This window comes from Lactuca virosa, chromosome 7, assembly GCF_052849685.1.
Source record: "Lactuca virosa cultivar CGN04683 chromosome 7, Lactuca_virosa_CGN04683_v6, whole genome shotgun sequence".
NCBI lineage: Eukaryota > Viridiplantae > Streptophyta > Magnoliopsida > Asterales > Asteraceae > Lactuca > Lactuca virosa.
The window spans coordinates 78,077,247-78,093,304 of record NC_136432.1 but is presented as its reverse complement, the minus strand read 5'-3'; the positions used below and the strand labels follow the sequence as shown (position 1 = coordinate 78,093,304).

At 36.4% G+C, this 16,058-nt stretch overlaps 1 pseudogene across 1 annotated transcript; it reads right to left on the bottom strand.

Annotated features, from left to right (window-relative positions):
- Window positions 1–8,788: 8,788 nt before the first annotated feature.
- LOC145124229 (profilin-2-like) lies at window positions 8,789–10,739 on the bottom strand (annotated as a pseudogene). Its single transcript, XR_013715528.1, has 3 exons — window positions 10,412–10,739; window positions 9,954–10,091; window positions 8,789–9,106 (listed from the first exon to the last, which is right to left on the bottom strand). The product of XR_013715528.1 is annotated as a profilin-2-like (transcript).
- Window positions 10,740–16,058: the final 5,319 nt, after the last annotated feature.

Genomic DNA, 16,058 nt, shown 5'->3' with positions numbered 1-16,058 from the left:
TATGATTACGGCATCCCTTTTCATAGTTCTAAAAATTGTTTAGACACACATATGAGCTATCTAAGTTTCAATTGCAAAGCTGCAGGGGTTGAAAAGTTGTTTTGCTATAATTAAGGGAGAAGAATTCATACTTCATTTCAATTCTACAAGCTTAGATTGAGATTTTAATCAAATTTAGTCATAATTACATTATTTGCGTTCTAAAATTCGATTATGATTACGGCATCCCTTTTCATAATCTGAATTATGAGAACATGGCAAATAGAAATAGAAATAAAAATATTATAGCAAAAGACTGGTCTAGTATCATGTCTTTATGTGAGACATCATGAATCGTGTCCCATATGCTTCAGATATAGGATCGATTATTAATTCATCTGTTCTAAATTTTTCCAAATGCATGGGGCATTAAGAGGGAAAAGTACTAGAACTGGATATGACTAAAATGATTAAGCAATTGTCAAGGATAATCTGAGGTTTACCAAAGATTGGTTTCTCATGGACAATTGGAAGTATAGTGTTAATTTTGGAAGGACCATATTGACATATTTTGAAAGGAGGCAACTCTTGTTCAGAAGTGATAGTCAAAATGGAATATAGAAATGTTTCCATAAGTGGAAGTTATTCATTAAATCTGTGTAAGATTAGAAAACTTAATGCGGGAAGGGTGTTCAAAGGAATGTACTTTGAATGTGAGAATTCGTTTCCATGGAATTGATCTCCATTGGAATACTTTGTAAATGTCTGTTGCCAAGTCTTTGTGACTTTTGTGCATAGTCATTACAAGAGGATCAATGCATATAAGTTTAGAATCTAACAGATTTCAGTAAATGGCAAAGAATCTTGTATTCTTACATTTGTGGTATGGATTTGGGATTGTGAAATGAGCATCATTGGAATCATGTTCAATTGATCTATTTCATAGAGTAAGGATCATAGGCAAACATAGTGTGCATACTTGCAGTATGGGATAACTATTGTTTAGAAAACATAGTGTGCATGCTTGGAGCATGTGACAACTATTGTTTTCATTCAAATATAAAGTTGATTATTCGAAACATTATACAATGAATAATGAGTAATCAACATGGTGATAAAATAAAAGGTGTTTTATTTACTCTCAAATGTGTTTGGGGCCATGTAGGATTAGTATTATTCTTGTGTTTCACTTTGCATGTTTTGACTTCCCGGATAACTAGGTTATTCAAACTCTCCACAATCAATTATACTTTGGAAGTAGGTATGAATCAAGACTGTCATGAATTGGGCTTGTAGATGTCTAAAGTGTTTAGACATAGTAAAAGTTGCTGCAACATTCATGAGTGCTCCTGGAATGAGATTCGAGTATTGGATTAAACCCACGCTCATTTGACTCACTTCATGGATTTTATCACGAGTGATCATGAGACGATAATATCTTATATTCTACAAACCTAGAGATATGATTTGTTGACTATGAGTTGGTTGTACATTGATTGTACGAAAACGCATCAGTAACTTGATGTTATAAAACGTGCCTTTGTGTATGATTCAACAAGTAGTTAGTACAAGCATATGAGTCGAAGTTTATCCATTCCTTTTACCCTTGGAGGGATAAAAGCCATATATGTGCGCCCCTCGATGATTTAGTGATGACAAACGTAAGTGCTCGGCCGGGCCTGGACTGATTTGATTTGTTCAATTAGTCGGTCGTCATAAATCGGAAATCGAGAAACAACAAATGGACGGAGAGAATGATCATAATCCATGTCTCAGTCCATATGATATCTAGAATGGAGGAATATATGATCCTTTATCTAATGGACGCGTCATTGACTAGGTCAGAGTTCGACAACGACTTTTAAGAGCTACGATTGCTAGTCGGGTTTTGGAGTCTTACTTGCAATAATAGTTTTAGACTTATCCAAGTGGGAGACTGTTGGATTAGATGTCTAAGCCCATAACTATTATTAGTATGTACTTGACCCGAGAGTAGCATGGTCCATTTGGGTTGCATATCATCAGGACAATTTGTTAGGATAGACTCTTGAGATGTAACAAACCAAAATTTTCAAAGAAATTTTCGTTTTTATTTATAAAACACATTTGCATAATCCATGAAATCCCATCATAATTGTTTTCAAATCAGTATTCCTTACAACTTATTTAATTCATCAGAGTGTCCCCAAAACATATCAGTAAAAGAGAGATAGAGTGCACGCCGCGCCATCACGCCTTGCCCTTGCCCTTGGGCTCAGATGTACCTGAAACAAATCCACACACTGTAAGCTAATGCTTAGTGAGTCCCCCAGAGCATATCCCACACACAAACCACATAACACATATCAAATTAGCCATACGCTACATAAGTCACAAAAGTCATGCACTTGATAAATAAGGAAGCCCTGGAAACCCTCCCGGGTCTTATACCAAATGCCACGGGAACCCCCACGTGGTCTTTATCTGCCATGGGAACCCCCACATGGTCTTCCTGCCTTGGGAACCCCCACAAGGTCTTCCTGCCTTGGGAACCCCCACAAGGTCTTCCTACCATACAAAACATAATGCAAACTATACAAGCAAATATTTTAGGATGCCATGGAAACCTTCCAAGGTCTTACACCAAAAGCCACGGGAACCCCCACTTGGTCTTCCATGCAAATAACATACCATCATATCGCACATTCAATCAATAATCGTATCTCATAAAATGGGCCGGCCTTGGTGCCTTAGACCCGTTGATATGGTGAGAAGACTCACCTTTCACAGGCTGAACCGGCAAACTGTAGTCAGATATATCCCACGCTGCTCCTCCCAAACTGCCTATAATCAATAAGTAAGTAACTCAGCATAATCCCATAAATACCCGAAGGGTCAACCCTGGTCAAAGTCAAGGTCTATAGTCAAGGTCAGCAGTCCATATTGACCTTGACTCGACGAGTACAATCAGTCACTCATCGGGTTCTATGCTTCACTCACCGACTCGCCGAGTCACCCGAGGGACTTGTCGAGTTCATTGGTGTTCACGGCCGTAAAACACTAACCGTACACCCCTGACCGTGAACCCTTGGCCGTGAATCCTCTCGACTCGCCGACTCACCAGAGGGACTCGACGAGTTCTCACGTAATCGGTTATTTCTAGTGGGATTTAAGGTTTCAAACTTTAGATCCATACTCTCCTAGTGAAGATATCACGTAAAGTTGCAAACTTTACGTGCATGCATAGCCTCACACGGCCATAACACCAAAACTAACCTTCAAACAAGGTTCTTATGCATGGAGAGGGAATGAGCTCAATAAAAGATGCAACTTTATGATATTTGGGGCCTAAGAAGGTCCAGATCTGGAACCATATCCTTGTGATAGGTCCATATCTAAGCTTGCTTCCACTTCCTCAAAGTTGGTCACAACTCTCAAATAGAATTTATGCTTAAGGTAACAGATTCATACCTCAAATCAATGCCCAAGACGAACTAGATGCTAGATCTAGTGTTTTCCCCTTGACACTTCTTCTTCAAGCTTGGAATCCTCCCCAAAATCCCAAGGATAAGCTCCCAATTGATCTTGCTTCACTCACAAGAGGGTGTGCGGCCGTAGACGTTCTTCTATGGTGCTAAGGGAGGCTACTGGAGCGGATAATGACGTTTATATAGGGGCAAACCCCAAATTTAGGGTTTTCTCTAAATAGCTCGGACTCGCCGAGTCAACCCGTCAACTCGCCGAGTCAGTCTCGTTCCGCTTTTCATGATCTCACGACCCTACTCGACGAGTTGACCTCCCAACTCGCCGAGTCCATGCATAAATCCTTTCCAATCCAAACCAGGCGTTACAAGTCTCCCCCACTTGAACTAGACTTCGTCCTCGAAGTTTGCTGACTCAAAAAAATTGGGGTAATGATCTCGCATCTCCTCTTCCGGTTCCCAAGTCCATTTGGAGCCCTTCCGATGTTTCCATTTTACTTTCACCAGTCTTACTTCCTTATTCCGAAGAACCTTCATCTTCCTATCCAAAATGGCAACGGGCTTCTCGATGTAGTTCAAGCTCTCATCCACCTGGATATCACCCAACGAGACAACCGCAGCCTCGTCTGTGACACACTTCCTAAGTTGCAACACATGGAATGTGAAAGAACCCCTTTCTATACTTTCATATTTCTGAAAGACCCAACTTTCATACTTGACAATATAGTTACTCCAAAACATGCTACATGCATATTCATAAAACAATATTTTATATTGATAAAGCGGTTACAAACTATTGGATACAAACCCACTATTTCATAGTGTTATATATTACATAACTTCCCAGGATTCTATAGATTTATACATATGGGAGTGCAAAATACAATAGTTTCAAACTATTCGAAAATCTTCTATCAATACAGTAGTTTCAAACTATTCAAAAAATCTGCTACCAGTATATAACTATACTGGATGCTTATCTCCTGCAAATTAGTTAAACATTGAGAGGGGTAAGCGGTGGCGCTTAGTGAGTTCAATAATAGATACAATATAACGTTATGCCATATATATACTGTAATATGCCAGAAGCAAAGAGGAACAAGGAACAACAAAGGCATAATGCGAAAAGCTTTCCATATTAATCAATGAGACATAACAAATTCCATACTTGATATAAAATCAATAAAGTTTCAGCACAAATGGCACAATAAATACTCAAGAATATCATTTTGCTAGAATATTTAGGCTTTCAGCCTTATCTTAGCATACTACCGAAGCCAAAGTGATGCCTATGTCATACACTTCATGGTCAACGGTTCATACCAATACCCAAGTGATGCTTATGTCATACACTTCAAGTCAGAGGTACAGCCTTGCTATAAAATAGCAGATACAACAACTCGAGATGATAACATGGAAAAGCACATAGCACATATAACACATAACATACAATTGTTCCTATATATTAAACTCACCGAGAAATAACCGGGGGTCAAAATAGTAATTTGGGCAACACTTCGGCTTTAAATATGACTTTCTTCGTTGAAAACCGGGCTCTGCGAAGGTAGGGCTTCGAAATCGAAAAGATAAATTTTTCGGGCTTCTCGGGAATCTCGGGGCGCGTTTCGGGCTTTGGAATAAGTACCGGGGCTTCGGGGGATGTCGGGATAGTAAAAGTATTGAAAAATGGTGAAAAAGTGTGAAATTTCCAAAGTTAGCCGAGAGGGTTCGCACCCTCCTATTTATAGGAGGCGAAGGTCTTCGGCCGAAGGGAGGAGGGGCAGCTGGCGGCTCGCGAGAGGACCAGATGGCGCGCATGCGAGGGCTCCAGGTGGCTCGCTTCGGACGCAACAGGCGTCTTCGGATGCGAGGAGTCACCGGGTGACTAAGCAGCTTCGGACGACTCATCGCGACACGCGTCGGATCCGGGCGAGGGTGAGTCACGACGTCGGAAACGAGGCGGACACGACATCGGACCAATCAGAAGGTGCCAGCGAGGCTGCGGTCCAATCAGAAATTGTCACGTGGATCAACACTATTCATGCGAAAATTAAATGAAAATGTGCCCAATCTTGTAAAATCCATAACTTTCTCATACGGGCTCCGTTTTTGACGTTCTTTATATGCACGCGTAGAGAAAACTATGCTCTACAACTTTCGTTTAGACTTCGTCGGAAAATTTTGACTTCATTTTTATATTATTATTTTTAACAGACCGGGACTGGTAAATCCGTTAAAAATTCATAACTTCTTCATCCGACGTCCGTTTTCGTCAGACTTTTTACCATTGTACTGATAATGACGAGACCTTCGATTCTCGTTTAGGTTGTGTCGGCTAAAAATCACTCGATCTAAAATTCGAGTTTTTAGCTGTCTATTGATACGCTGAAACTTGTAAAAATCATAACTTCCTCATACGAAATCAGATTTTGGCGTTCTTTTTATCGAACTTCTCGGTTTAACGAATACTACGACTTTCATTTAGATCACTAAGGCTAAAAAGTAGTTTATCAAAAAACTCACTTTTTACGTCATTCGGCACCGTGCCGGTTTTATCGTAGATCTTCGATTGGTCATAACTTCTTCGTTATAACTCGGATTTCGACGAGGTTTTCGCCTGCGTGTTTCTAACGAGATTATCTACAACTTTCAACAATAAAATTTTACTTATTTCAAGTTTTATATTTTCGCTGAATTTCACTATTTAGCTTTTAATTGGAATCTCATAAGACTTCCAATAATTTATGAGTGATTCTAAACATAGTTTTACCTTATTTCTAGTAAAAAAAACTATCTGTTAGAACTCAGTACTCAATATCACATAATATTTCATAATATTATTTATATAAAACACGATCTCAAAACGTGTATGTTACAGAAACTAATACTTATGAACTCACTAACTTAAATGTTGATACTCTCTTTCAAAATAACTTGTATTCTCAGGGAATCCAGTAGACAAGTACACTCCTAGAGCTTTTGAGAAGACAGCTTTGTACCGTGCTGCGTCTTTTGTCTTTTACTTTATCTACTTTTGATATCAAATGTTCAATGTTTGAACACCTATGTAAAAACTTATACATTATTAATGCAATGGTTGTTGTACTTTGATTACTATAATGCATGTGTTGTGATATTTGACATGAAGTCACCCACCCCCGGACGTTTCCGCCGTTCTGGTTTGGGGGTGTGACAACTAGTCTACACTAGTTTCGGCCATGCCTTTAAAAAGAAGACAAAATGTTTAAATTTATAAACTCCAAGTTTATAAAATATAAACTTTATCTTTAGGTAAAAGACAAAAGACTCAACTAGTCCAAAATGTTATACATGACTTATTAATTCATACATTATGAAATAATGTGTTACTTGTATTATAAAATAATTATTTCCTTGAAATAAAGATTTTCCCAACTTATTGTAAGAGTTTATGAATATTTATTAAAATCAATTTCTAATAAATAATCATTTGTATCAAGTTGTTGTTAGTGTGACCCTTAAGATCATATGTTATTTAGCAATATCATTTTAATATGACTCTTGAGCATACTAGATCTTTCACGTACTCGGCTGGGTCGACTCGGTCGGGTTGGCTCGGCTGGGTGACTCGACTAGGTGTTGACTTGACTTCTGATCGTTGACAAAGTTTGACCAAGGGCATTTTGGGGAAAATATTATTAATGGATAATGTTTTGACATTTAGGATTTGGGTTGAGCCGATATTTGGGAGCAGAGTATTGATCGGCTATTCGTCAGATTGTGATGTGAGTTTTTCTCACTGTACTTACGGGTTGAAGGCACCAAGGCCGACCCATTGGATTGATATCCTTTTATACATTGATTTATGATATGTTGAGTATGAGATAGATCTGCATGATCATATGATAGTTGTTAATATGCGTAAACCGGTAGATCTGTAGCACTACCTGTGATTTCTGGCTACATGATTGTCTGTCTGTTGAATATGTTTGTTTTTTGTTATATGTTGACATATTGTGTTGGGTTGAGACTTTACTGCTATGTGGGTGAATTAACAGACCAGGAGTATTCCAGTCCGACGACTGAGTGGACCCGAGGGTATTCCAGTCTCAGAGTGGACCCGTTGTATATTGGTATTCCAGTCTGATGACTGAGTGGACCTGTTGTATGTTGGCATTCCAGTTCGATGACTGATTGGGCCAGGGTTAATCCAGTCCGACGGCTGTGGACCCGTGGGTATTCCAGTCCGATGACTGATTGGACCAACATGCTTGTTTGTATATGATATGTGTATTGTGTGGTGGTACTTTGGGGTAACTCAATAAGCTTTGACTTATAGTTTTTGGTTATGTATCAGACACTTCAGAGGATCGTGGCAAGGCCATTAATATTTTAATAAAAAAAAATCAATGTTCAACAAACCATAGAAAAAAACATGAGATTAATTATTGCATTAGGACGCTATGTCACAATCAAAACTTCACTAGATTCCATATATCTCATGTCAAAACTTCACTAGATTCCATATATCTCACATGTTTTTGGATGATTTATGAAGAATTATTTTTGTTAACATAAAAAGACAATATTTTATATATTAGTTCCAAAAAATACATAAATTACTTTATCAAAGAATTCAATATTTTATTCAAACTTGGATGTGCGCTTCAGTTCTTCCTCGGTCTCTCAAATCCAAAATTAACCATACCTCCATCTACAGAGAATCGTTCTGAGTTGGTTGAAAACCATTGACGTGAGAATGGAATTGATGAATCTTTGAGCCCTTTTGAGAGCAAAAGAGGTGAGAAGGATGAAAATATTCAATCAATGTTAAAGCTTTTTCTTGTGGAATAATGAAATTGAAAGACAGAGGCGGTAGAAGATTTGTGGAAAGCATCTATCGGTGTGAAGGAGGCAAGCGGATGAGTATCCAAAATAAGCCACAGCTCCATGAAAGCCAATACCATCCATTTTACAAAACCATCAGCTGGAAATTTGTATTGTTCCTAAGGCCTTTGTGGTTTAATATATATATATATATATATATATATATATATATATATATATATATATATATATATATATACACACACACACTAATGGAAATAACATGAAATAGCAACATATTATCCTTTTTTTTATAAATATGGGCAACGTACTATTTTGTTTTACTTACAATAATAACGTACTTACACCTTTCTACCGATTGTATCAATTTTAACATCAAAAACCAATTGCCTTTTTACTTACGTGGCATTTGAGTCTACAAGAAACTTCTCTTTAAACCATTGGTTACCTATAATAGCAACGTAATTACAATTTTCTACCGCATATTCAAAATGAAATCAATAGAAATACAAAAGGCAAAATTTTGAAATGACATCAAACTTATTGAGAGTGTGATACAATGAAATACACATATAATTTGTTTTATAACAAGGAATTGGAGATCAAAAATTCAAAACTAATTCACATTCTTTCAAGGAAACCGAAAGAAAAGTGTTCACGCCATATAATTATTGAATAACGAAGAGGAGGTGAAGGAGGTTTGTTTACATGCCCTGGTCAACGAGATAATCCCCCAACCTCTCCACAACCATGTTGCATTGACCGGGATTCACAGGCTCATCATACAGCCCAAACACCATGGCTTGACCAGTCTTCTTGATGCATATTCCACCCGCTCCCTACCAAATACCAACATACTTTCATTTATTTGTTTATTATAGGGGTTTTATGCAGAAAAATCTCATTATTTTGGAAATTTTTTTGATAAATTCCTAAATGATTTTTTTTAACAAAAAAATCCTATTATTTAGGGAAAACCACATAATTGGTCATTTCTTGTTAAAAAAAGACTTTTGTTAATTTGGGCAAAATGTTAAATAATTGGGACTTTTCTGTTCAAATGTTTTTAGGATTTTATCAAAAAATTTCCCAAAATAATAAGATTTTTTCTACACAAAACCCTTTATTATAGCATCATACTTTCATCTATTCTTATTACAACATTATGATTCAAAAAATCTACATAGTCAAAAGTCATAACAATGTTGTCCATATTCAAAACAATTTTCACTGCAATAACTTGGTAGAGGTTCGAAAATATCATGTAAAAGAAATAAAAAAAAATGGAAGTATAATGGTGTAATAGAAATAAAGGTTAATATGATAAATGACGTTATATATTATGATTTTCCAGATCAAAGCTCAACTTTATTTTTATTTTTTCTAAAAAATACCATAGATTTTCTCATTTTTTTTTCGATTCTTCGATTCGGCCCTTTTGACCGTTTTTTTTTTCTGAAAAAACTTGTTAAATGCGAGGGTGTTTTCAGATGAAAAATAAAAGTTGAGGGTTTTTTTTTAAAACTAAAAGGTTAAAGGGTTTTTTTTTGGAAAAAAATAAAAAGTTAGAAGGTTTTTTTTAGAAAAAACGGAGAAAATAAAACTGAGGTTTAATCTTTAAAAAAAAAATAATAATATATAAGGTAAACCTAGAAAGAAATGAAAGTAGGATGCTGTATTTATCACCTTCTTTCCACGGATGACAGCTCCAGCCTCTCCTTGGAGTACCATGTACTTTGCACCACCCAGGAATAGACCTGTAGGAGCAAGGGTGCCTGCATTATCGAATTCATTACAGATGGCTTTCATCTCCTCGGGTTTAAACTGCAAAAACATAATCAATGAGATATAGAAAACATGAATTATTACAAGGAAATACATGAATCAGCAAAACAAAATCAGTCACCGAGATCCTGTTCGAATTAATACGAGTTATTATGCGCAAACGATAATTACATGATCAAATTTGCAAATCGTTGATACTTGATACGACAATGATATAAGCGGATCAAGTAATCAGATCGTGAAAATCGTGAAATCATCCAGATCAACATCGAAAAATCAAACACTAGCGAAATCGAATACAATTTCACAACTTAATTCGAAACAATCGAAGGAGAAAGGGGTAAAAATTAAGAAATGACCTGAGGGAACTTGGCGCTCTGGGCCCAAACGGTGCCGTCGAGTCCGGTAATGGCGGCGGAGCTGAGATGCTGGCCACTGCCATCGATGTCACACATCAAATGGTCATCAACGTAAGTTTGCCACGACATTTTGACGACGATTACGTTTGTTTGATTCAAATTGCGAGATTGGAAGATGGAAATTGGGGTTAAATAAAGAGATGTGAATAGAAATGGTGATGATGATGGTGTGGTGTGGTGGTGAGGGCGAGCGGTCTTCTCTCCGTCCACTGCTTCCATCCATCCATTCAATCACCGGCATACCCGCTCGCTCGCCTTCTTTGCAGGAACTACCAACCTTTAAAATATTGTATTTCATCACGAATATGAACCTATATAATTTTGGTTAAATAAATTTTATATTTTATATTTTTCATATGCATAACTATTAAATATTAAACTTTTTTTGTTATGTGTATATTTATTTATTTATATTTATATGTATATGACCAGTTGCGGAACTAACATGTTGGTAAGAAATCTATATACATGATGAACCGGAATTAAAAGGTGCAACTTGTGGGCTTAATGAAAACTCAAAAACTCTAAATCATGGTCCAAGTAACAGCCCATTAAATTACATTATCTAGCCTACAAAAAGAAAAGGTGCAACTTGTGGACTTGATGAAAATCAAAAACTCTAAATCATAGTCCAAGTAACAGCCCATTAAATTACATTATTTAGCCTAAGGGTGTAAGTGAGACAAGCCAACTCGTGAGAAACTCGAGACCGACTCAGAAAATACTCGAAATCGACTCGACCTTAATCGAGCCGAGCTCAAGCTCGAGCTACTCGAGTACCTTATCGAGCCGAGCTCGAGTACTAAAATACTCAACTCGTAAGACTCGCGAGCTTAGTCGAGCTTAGTGTAATTTACATATATGCCATTTCTTAATAATGGTTCATTTATAGCATATATGTCATTTCTTTATAATTATTCATTTATGACATATATGGTTGATGTTATATTGATATTAGGTGATTAATAGTGGTTTTTTTTGGTAGTTTGGACATTTGCATGTGGAATATTTAATATTTCTAACTCAATTTAGTGATTTTGATTTTTTTTAAATATTAGTCGAGTCGAGCCAAGCCGAGCTCGAGACTGTCAAGTATTTCATGAGCCCGAGCTCGAGCTTAAAATCAAGGCTCGAGTCGAGTTCGAGCCGAGTTTCGAGCTCGAGTATTTTAGTCGAGCGAGCTTCGAGCTTGGTAGTATTCGGCTCGACTCGACTCGTTTACACCCCTAAATTTTAGCCTACAAAAAGAAAAAGGCTATGGATGGTGGAATTAGTACTCCCCCGATTTGCTCACAGACTCTTACGGCTTGGCTGGTTGCAGTTGCTATTTGGCTTGGCTTCTTTTCCACTATCAAGAAAACAAACATTAGTTATTTACTTTACTTTTTAAAGATTTATTATTTTAGTTTAATTTAGTTGTTCAATTTGAAAAACTAAAATTAGATAATTAGTTGTTTATTTGTTAGTTTATTATTTTGTTAATGAAATTATGTTTAAATCTTTACTTGTGTTTGTAGGGTTTTATTTTTTTTATAAGAAAATTGAATGTTGGTAATGGTAATAGTGATGAAAGTGGAGGAAAAAACCTCAACCTCAAACACAACCACAACCTACTTCACCAAGTTTTAATATTAATAATCTTATGACCCAAAAAAATATGCCACAAATTACTTCCTATCATCCAAATCAAAAAATCAAAAGGATGAAATAAGGAGATCATATTAGATTAAAACATCTTCTCAACCAAAAGGTCATGACTCTCTATCAATAAAAAACGGTGATAAGAATAGACCGTTTTGTAAATGAATGGTTTGATAAATTTAATTGGTTAGAGTATAGCACCAAAAAAGATAAACAAAGCTTATTGTTTATATTGTTACTTGTTTAGGGACATTATAGGGCACCAAGGGGGGAGATGTATTTGCAACGGGAAGCTTTAACACCACGGGCAAAAAGAAATCAATGAAAGATCATGTGGGTAATATTGACGGTCATCACAACAAAACAAATCAAAAGTGTGAAAATCTAACAATATATTAATGAAGGTTTTCATAAGCAAACTAAAGTTGAGGCGTGTAGCTATCAAATTCGACTACGTGCTACAATTGATACTTGTAGATTTTTATTAAAAAATATGATACTGTTTCATGGTCATGAGGAGTCGGGTGGATATCATTGTAGAGACCTTTTCATTGAAGAATTATTTGTCCTTTAGGAACATACTAAAAATATTTATAATGTTACTTTAGAAAATGTTCCAAAAATGAAAAATTAACATCTCCGAAGATTCAAAAAGAAATTGTCCAATGCATTTCAAAAAAGCTAATCAAGTCCATTTGTAAAGAAAGTGGTAAGAATGAGTTTTCTATATTAGTAAACAAGTTTAGTGATGTATCCAAAAAGGAACAAATGGAAAGGATATGATGAAGCAAGTAATATGTGAAGTGCATTTAACGGTTTGAAAGCATTGATATTGAAAGATAATCTTTCGACATATTAGTACACTATTTTTTTCACACAAACTTCAATTAGTGGTTGTGGTCGTAGCAAAGAACCATGATGGTGCTCATGATTTTTTTGAGCAATTAGCTTTGGTGATTAACGTGGTGTGTACTTATTGTAAAAGAAAAGATATAATACGATAGAGTTACACGAAAAGGGTTCAAAAAAAATTGGTATTTGTGAAATTGAGACCAAAAGTGGGTTAAATCAAGAGATTTCCCTTGTTCTAGCCGGAGATACAAGATGGGGCACACATTATAAAACAAAAACAAGTTTGAAGCATTTGTTTATGGAGGTTGTCAAGGTTCTTAATTATGTTGAAGAGAAGGGATCTAGTTTACATAACCGAAATCAAGCGTACGCTATGTGTCATGTTTCAAGATACTTTATTTTGTGTTTTATTTAAACTTGACGTTGAGGATTTTTGGTGTCATGGATTCCTTGTCAAGACATCTTCAAAGAAAGGATCAGGATAATTTGGAAGCGGCTTCTTTGGTGAAAGTGACAATGAAAATGTTGAAAGCTTTAAGGAATAATGAGTTTCTGGTGGGATGTCAAGTCCACCAAGCAAATCACACCATTTGTTTGCAAATAAAACGTAATATAATGGTAAAAAGGGGTATCGATCCTCGGGGAAATGGTTGTATTCAATCACCAATGCAATCTAATAGAACTAGTGTAAATAGACTAACTAACTACAATTAAACTAAAAGGGGGGGTGTTGTGATTGCTTGAAAACTAAAAGACTTGAATAACTAAAAAGCTTGCAATTAAGCAAAATGGTGAGATGCTCAAATATTGGGAACAACTGGTTAACCAAGGCAATTCAACACAATGAACATTTGTGTGTTTATCATTAGGATTCAATACAAAGCTTATCATTCATCCCAAATTGGTTATAACAATCATGAAACATGATATGCCAAGATTCCTCATAGGTAGTATGGAGGTTGGGGAAGCCTACAACACACCTTCTTAATCAAAATCAAAGATCCAATTGAAGCAATTGAACCCAAGAAGTTAATTAGCCTTAAGAATGAAGGAATCCCCAATTCCTAGAGGATGTCAATGCTTACACATCCATAAAGGAGCTATGATTCATAAGATAGAGATGATTTCTACCATCATAAAGCTCTTGTTCTAAGTAAATTCAATGATTCAATGCAAAACCAAAGAAATAAACCAACAATTGCTCATTCAAGTACCAAGCTCATGATCAAAGTAGCAAACAAGCATAAGAAATATGAACTAGAATCATAAACATGAGATAATTGATAATCAAACATGAATCCTTCAAAAACCCACAAACATTCAAGGGTTTTTAGCCAAAGTTAACCAAATATAGAGTTTAGCCACTCATGGCAATAGAACAACAATCACAAAAGTCTAATTGCATAAAGAAACTACCAATAACTTGGAAAGATGAAAAGAAATGACTCTTGAGCTTCAAAATCGCCTTCTCCAGGTCTCCAATGGTGTGAAATCGAGATTATGGCTGCTAGATCTGATCCCCCAAGGTAATGGCAAACCAAATGACCAAAATGCCCAAAACTGGGCAGTTGCGCGGGTACCCGCGCGACGGAAATTCTACCCGCGCAAGTGCTGCTGGAATGCTATTGGCTCATTTTTCCTCCACTAACCATCCCATTACCAAAGATTCTCTTGGTCCCCTCCATATCCCACATGATTCAAACTAGCCAATCATCTTTTAGCTTAAAAAATGGATGCTCCAAGCCCAAATTAATTATCCATGATCCATCTTCACAAGCCCACTTCATCCAAGCCTTTATCTTTTTAATCCCAAATCTCCTTTGGTGGATCCGCCAAGCCCAATAATGCATCGAAAAGCCCACTAAGCCTAACTCCAGTCAAACCGCAACCGCAATGAGCTCCAAAAACCTGCAAAATTCCTCATGCAAAATAAAAAGTCCCCGATACGATCCATGATAAAGAAAATAAAGAATATACAATGCAATATTAATAAAAAGAGATAAAAATCTAAAAATAAACTAATAAAAATAAGGAAATAAAATAAGCTATCAGTTTCCTTCAATGTTGGAAAATGTATTTTCTTTTTGTCATAAACATAAAATCAAAATTGTGGAAATGTTCGAATTTTATGTTACTCCAAGAAACCATATGATCAGGGTTACTAATTAACATCACTTTGAAGTTGATATTTTTCAACACGATTTTGGATATGAAAATTCAAGAACACGGGGGCAATTTTAGTGAAGTGAGCACCAATTTGCTACAACAAATGGAGGCTTTGAGTCATTGTAGTTCATTTTCTATGTTTGACAAATCAACACTGGTAAAGCTAAGTGGGTTGTACAGAACTGATTTTAATGATTCAGGAATGGTGTATCTTGATGGTTACTTGAAACCTATTATCAATCTTTTATTGATGATGAGAGATTTTCTAATTTTAAGGACATTGTGTCCTTTCTCATTTGATGATGGAAACTGGGAAACATCGTTCTTTTCCTTTAGCTCATAGGTTATTAAAGTTTTCATCGTTTTTGTTTCACTTTCACCAAAGAAATCACTTCCAAAATATCTTGATCCTTTCTTTGAAGATGTCCTTACATGGTATCTATAACACACTAAAAATCATGCCAAATTCAAACTTTTTAAAACATTCAAAAACATCAGTTATTACAAATTTGTTTTCAAAATAGTATCATGTCAGAGTATCCCCAGAATCAAATCATAAAAACATAAGGAGGTGCACGATCACGCCTTCGCCTTCCCGCGATCATCCGAAGTACTTGAAACATAATCAACAACTGTAAGGCCGAATCTTAGTGAGTTCCCCCAAAATACCAACGCCATACAGATATAACCATATCATATAAACAACACATCATGCATAATGAGCCATCAGCCTGACTAGACCGCCTCGCAGAGCCATCAGTCTATCTGGACTGCTCTCCGAGCCTTCGACACGTCTGGACCACCTCTCAGGGCCTTCAGCCTATCTGGACCGCTCGTCGGGCCTTCGACCTGACTAGTATGCCCTCCCGGGTCTGCAGTCTATCCGATCCCCCTGGGTATGTTGGCCTAAGTACAAAGCATGTCTGCC